Source organism: Psammomys obesus, unplaced genomic scaffold (assembly GCF_907164565.1).
Source record: "Psammomys obesus unplaced genomic scaffold, mPsaObe1.curated_primary_1811, whole genome shotgun sequence".
Classification (NCBI taxonomy): domain Eukaryota; kingdom Metazoa; phylum Chordata; class Mammalia; order Rodentia; family Muridae; genus Psammomys; species Psammomys obesus.
Genome location: NW_026590407.1, coordinates 1,463,536 through 1,469,107, shown reverse-complemented (window position 1 = coordinate 1,469,107; position 5,572 = coordinate 1,463,536). Strand labels below are relative to the sequence as shown.

The 5,572-nt window shown below is 39.9% G+C and overlaps 1 pseudogene; it reads right to left on the bottom strand.

Moving 5' to 3' along the window:
- Positions 1-4,743: 4,743 nt before the first annotated feature.
- Positions 4,744-5,252, bottom strand: LOC129676779 (60S ribosomal protein L32-like; annotated as a pseudogene).
- Between the last annotated feature and the right edge of the window lie 320 nt (positions 5,253-5,572).

Here is a 5,572-nt window from a genome sequence, read left to right as displayed (position 1 = left end):
TATTGGAGGCATAGATGTTCAGGATTGTGATTTCATCCTGGTGGATTTTTTTCTTTGATGAGAATGAATGCCCCTCCTCTTCTTTTTGAATTAAGTTTGGTTGAATGTCTATTTCATTATATGATAGGATAGCTACCCCAGTTTGTTTTCTGGGTGTTTTTGCTGGAAAAAAAAAAACATTTTTCCAGCCCTTTACTCTGAGGGAGTGTTTATCTTTGTTGCATAGTTGTCTTTCTTGGATTAAGGAGAATGTTGCAGGCTATTACTGCAACCATTTAGTTAGTCTGTGTCTTTTTGTTGGAGATTGGAGTCTGTTGATGTTGATAGATAATAGTAACAAATGAATGTTTGTTCCTTTTTTGTGGGGTTGGTGGTGTTACTGTGTTTCCATGCTTGTTTTCTTTAATTTTTTTTTTTTTTTGTGAAGTTATCTATGCCCTGTACTATCTTGGGTATAGTTGTTATTTTTTTTTCCCCTGTTGGATTGGAGCTTTCCTTCTAGTAGCTTTTGTAAGGCTGGGTTGCTATATAGATATTGTTTAAGTTTTGTTTTGTTATGGAATATTTTGTTTTCTCCATTTATGTTGATTGAATGTGTTGCTGGGTATAGTAGTCTGGGTTAGCATCTGTGGTCTCTTAGAGTCTGCATGACATCTGTCCAGGCTCTTCTGTCTTTCAGAGTTTCTTTTGAAAAATCCGGTGTGATTCCGATAGGGCTACCTATACATGTTAATTGGCCTTTCTCCCTTGCTGACTTTTATATATTTTTTCTTTGTTCTGTAGATTTAATGTTCTGGCTATTATGTGAAGTGAGAAGTTTCTTTTTTGCTCTAATCAACTTGGTGTTCTATGGGCCTTTTGAGTGTTATAGACATCTCTTTAGGTTGGGAAAATTTTCTTCTATGTTTTTCTTGAAAATATTTTCTGGACCTTGGATCCTGGAATCTTCTTTTTTGCCTATTCCTATTATTCTTACATTTTTGGCTTTTCATGGTATCCGTGATTTCTTGGATGATTTTATTTATTTGGATGATGTTTCCTGGTATTTATGTTTCTGGGTTCGAGAAATTATTTTCCTGGACTCCACTGGTAGAACCACAGAACAGGGCCTTCAATGTTGAGAATACTCTCCCAAGGTTACTTATGTTGCCCACAGTGGTGTGTAGGTGGGAGGGATGCAATGTCTGACTGCTATCTTAGAGGGACCCTGAATCTGGGGCTCAGTACACACTTACATGAAGGAGCAGTCACTCATTTGCAGGTCTAATTGGGAAGCACAGAGTTCCCCCTGTTCTCTACTCTCAGATTTGGACCCAAAGGTGCAAATGAGAGTGTAGGAGATCCATCATCTGGGTGTTGTCCACTGTTTTTCTGCTTGGCCCTGAGACCCCATACATGGGGTAGCCACCTCTGCAGTCTCAGTTACTAAGCAAGGAGGATCCTGCCGCAGAACAGGGAGGCCCATACAGCTGCCTGCTGCTGGAGCAGACCTGGATGCCCTCCTCTGCTCTCTCAGTCACTAAGCACAGAGGCTTGTACTTGGAGTCAATCACTGCCACCTCTGCTAAGCAAGGGGACCTATGCTTGCAGCAAGGAGAAGTACAGGGGGGTTGAATATTTGCAATTCTCAGTTCCTGGAGATATCCATGGGTGACCTGGATCCAAACTGTCCCAGCTCACATGTTGTCTGATCTAACCCAGGAAGCCTCAGTATTGATGTTCTTACTTCAGCTGCCCCTCCACTCAACAATTTCTGAGTTTTGGATCCTGTGCCCCTCAGATATGGTTCATGCTGGTTGATGCCATCTTGTCTCCCTCACTTAATCTTTTTAAAATCTTTTCTCATTCTATTCATTTCTTACTCAGAAATACCAGGTATAAAGATTATAGCATAATAGTGAAGCCTGCGCTCTGTTCAGTGTCTTCTTCCAACCATGGCAACACCCAGGGACATGTTTTTAGGAAACTAAGTTACTTCTTAATGTCAATGGTTTAATCACTTGAATGTGATAAATGACATGTTGATGCATACTTTTATGAGAAAAAAACCTCTCTGAGGAAATAGTGTGTAATTCAGATACAAATAATGAACGGGAGTTTGGCAACAAGGCCAGAATGGCAAGGAATGATAACAGCTGGAAATAACATCAGTAAATTTACATGAGGACTTAAATGAAAGGTCATGAGGCATGATGAGCAGGTGGAAAATGTGATATTATGTTACTACAGAGTTGAAAGGTCTAGAAGCATACAAATATTCTCTGTGGGACTTAATGTCTTGAAGACAAAATAATTGACAAAACGCTCATAAAGAGTTATCACTCATGTATACTATCATATTATCTGCAAATAGTGATACTACGATTTCTTCCTTCCTGATTTGTATAACCTTGATTACCTTTAGTTGTCTTATTGCTTTAGCTCAGACTTCAAGTGCAATGTTTAAGAGATATGGAGAGAGTGGGCAGCCTTGCCTTGTCCCTGATTTCAGTGGGATTGATTTAATTTTCTCTCTGTTTAGTTTGATGTTGGCTCTAGGCTTGCTGTTTATTGTCTTTACTATGTTAGGTATGCGTCCTTGTATCCCTGATCTCTCCATGGCTTTAAACATGAATGGGTGTTGGATTTTGTCAAATGCTTTTTCAGCATCTAAGGAGATGATCATGTGGTTTTTCTCCTTCAGTTTTTTTATGTAGTAAATTACATTAATGGATTTCTGTATATTGAACCACCCTTGCATGCCTGGGATGAAGCCTACTTAGTCATAGTGGATGATATCTTTTACGTGTTCTTAAACAGCAAGAACATTTCCTCAACCATGTTCATAGCAGCTTTATTTGTATTAGCCAGAACCTGGAAACAATCCAGATGTCCCTCAAAGGAGAAACAGATACAGAAATTCTGGTACCTTTACACAATGGAATACTATTCAGCAATTAAAAGCAAGGAAATCATGATATTTGCAAGCAAATGGTGGGATCTAGAAAATATCATCCTGAGTGAGGTATCCCAGAAGCAGAAAGACACACCCGGTAGATACGCACTTATAAGTGGTTACTAGACATAGAATATAGGATAAACCTACAGAAATCTGTACACCTAAAGAAGCTAAGCAAGAAGGAGAACCCTGAGTAAGATGATCAATTCTCACGCAGAAAAACAAACAGGATGGAGATTGGAAGAAAGAGGAAACAGGGAACAGGACTGAAGTCTACCACAGAGGGCCTCTGAACGACTCTACTCAGCAGTGTATCAAAGCATATACTGAGTCTCATGACCAAACTTTGGGCAGAGTACAGGGAATCTGATGAAAAAAGGGGAAGATGGTAAGACCTGGAGAGAACAGGAGCTCCACAAGGAAAGCAACAGAACCAAAATATCTAGACAAAGGGGTCTTTTCTGAGACTGATACTCCAAACAAGGACCATTCATGTATATAACCTACAAACCCTGCTCAGATGTAGCCCGTGGCAGCTCAGTATCCAAGTGGGTACTCTTGTTAAGGGAACAGGGATTGTCTGTGATATGGACTCAGTGGTTGGCTCTTTGACCACCAACTGTCCCTCCTGAGTGGGGAGCATCCTTGCCAGGCCACAGAGGAGGACAATGCAGCCAGTCCTTTTGAGACCAGATAAGCTAAGGTCAGATGGAAGTCCTAGGAGGAGGACCTCCATGTCAGTGGACTTGAAGAGGGACATGGGAGAAGAAGAAGAAAGGAGGGTGAGATTTGGAGGGAATGAAGGAAGGGACTACATCTGGGATACAAAGTGAATAAACTCTAATTAATATTAAAAAATAAAAATTCAATTTAAAAAGGGTTATTACATATTATCCCCTCAAATAGCCATATGATCAGTCATTTGTGTAGTGCTCCCTGTCACTCATTAACAGTCATAAACTGAGCATAAGTCAACATTATTGTATGGCAAATCCTTTTTGTTATTGAACCATTTACCTCCCAGATGTATGGGAACTACTGGTCACTACTTCCAATTTGGTCACATTATCAATCCTCTTTTCTAAATAAGGTCAGTTTCTATTTCTTTTCAGTATTGTTAGCTTAAAAGTTTCATTGGGTTAGAGAACAGTGTCCAGTGTTGATTAGGCATGTTTCTGTCAATCTGGAAAATATTTTCTGAGTGTGTCCTTAAGCTCCTGGTGAGCAAGAGCAGGAGTGAGAAAGGAAACTGCAGCTGTTTCTTCGTGCCAGTGAAATAGCATTTGGGGGAGGTTTGGCTTATTTTCACAGCTGTTTTCCTAGCTAGATTTGACAAGGAATCTGTAATTGTCACTTTGAAGGTGGGTGGAAGTTGCTTCCTTCCTCTCTTCTCTTTTGAGCCTTCCTTTATTTAGATCTGGTTTTTCCATGCTGCTGCGTTCCATTTTCCCATTTCTTTTCATTAAATTATCCCAGCCATTTCTTTGAGCATGGGTATGTGACACTGGGTGCTTGTTCGAAAAACCTGAAGTCAGAGTTGTGTTAAAGTAGGCCACTATACTTCTTTTTTGAGACTGTAGTGGATACTTTGTTTCTTGTTTTTTCCATCTTCTAAAACAGTGGTTCTTATTCTGTGGGTTGTAATTCCCTTTGGGGGTTGCATATCAGATATTTACATTATGATTCATAACAATAGCAATATTATTGTTATGAAGTAAAAATGAAATAATTTTATGGTGTGGGGTCATCACAACATGTGGACCTGTTGCAGCATTAGGAAAGTTGAAAACCACTCTTTTTTTTTTTTTGGCAGTTTTTGTGGTTTTATTTTAAACACAAATAAAACACGGACACAAGCCATCTACTCATTCTCTTCACTGTGCAGCCTGGCATTGGGATTGGTCACTCTGATGGCCAGCTGTGCTGCTCTTTCTACGATGGCTTTCCGGTTCCTGGAGGACACATTGTGAGCAATCTCAACACAATAAGACTTGTTGCACTTCAGCAGCACTTCCAGCTCTTTTACATTGTGGACCAGAAACTTCCAGAAGCAGCTAAGCAGCATGTGCTTAGTTTTCTTGTTGCTCCCACAACCAATGTTGGGCATCAGGATCTGGCCCTTGAATCTTCTCCGAACCCTGTTGTCAATACCTCTGGGTTTCCTCAAGTTTTGCTTAATTTTTACATATCGGTCTGACTGGTGCCTGATGAACTTCTTGGTCCTCTTTTTTGACGATATTGGGCTTCACCAGAGGCCGGAGGGCAGCCATGTTGCCTCAAAACAGATGGCAGCCACCTCGTAGGTAGCGCCGAGGAAGGGAAAAAACGCTCTTTTAGAGGCTTGCTTACCTTCCTTGGCCTGTGAGCCCTTTCCCTCTTCAAATACTGTTACCATGAGAGGATATTGGTGAACAATATACAAATAACATAACAGATTGATAAGAAACTGAATGGGAGCCAATGCCTTTCTGAAGATGTAAAATAATTTGTAAACTTTGTGGAAGATGGCATAAAATCACAAATGTGATTTCAAAATAATTTTAGGATTTCTAATATATGTGAATACACTCCCATATATGATTTGTTTATGTTAGAATAAAATTTAGTATTGCTGATTTCTGTGATTTCAGATAT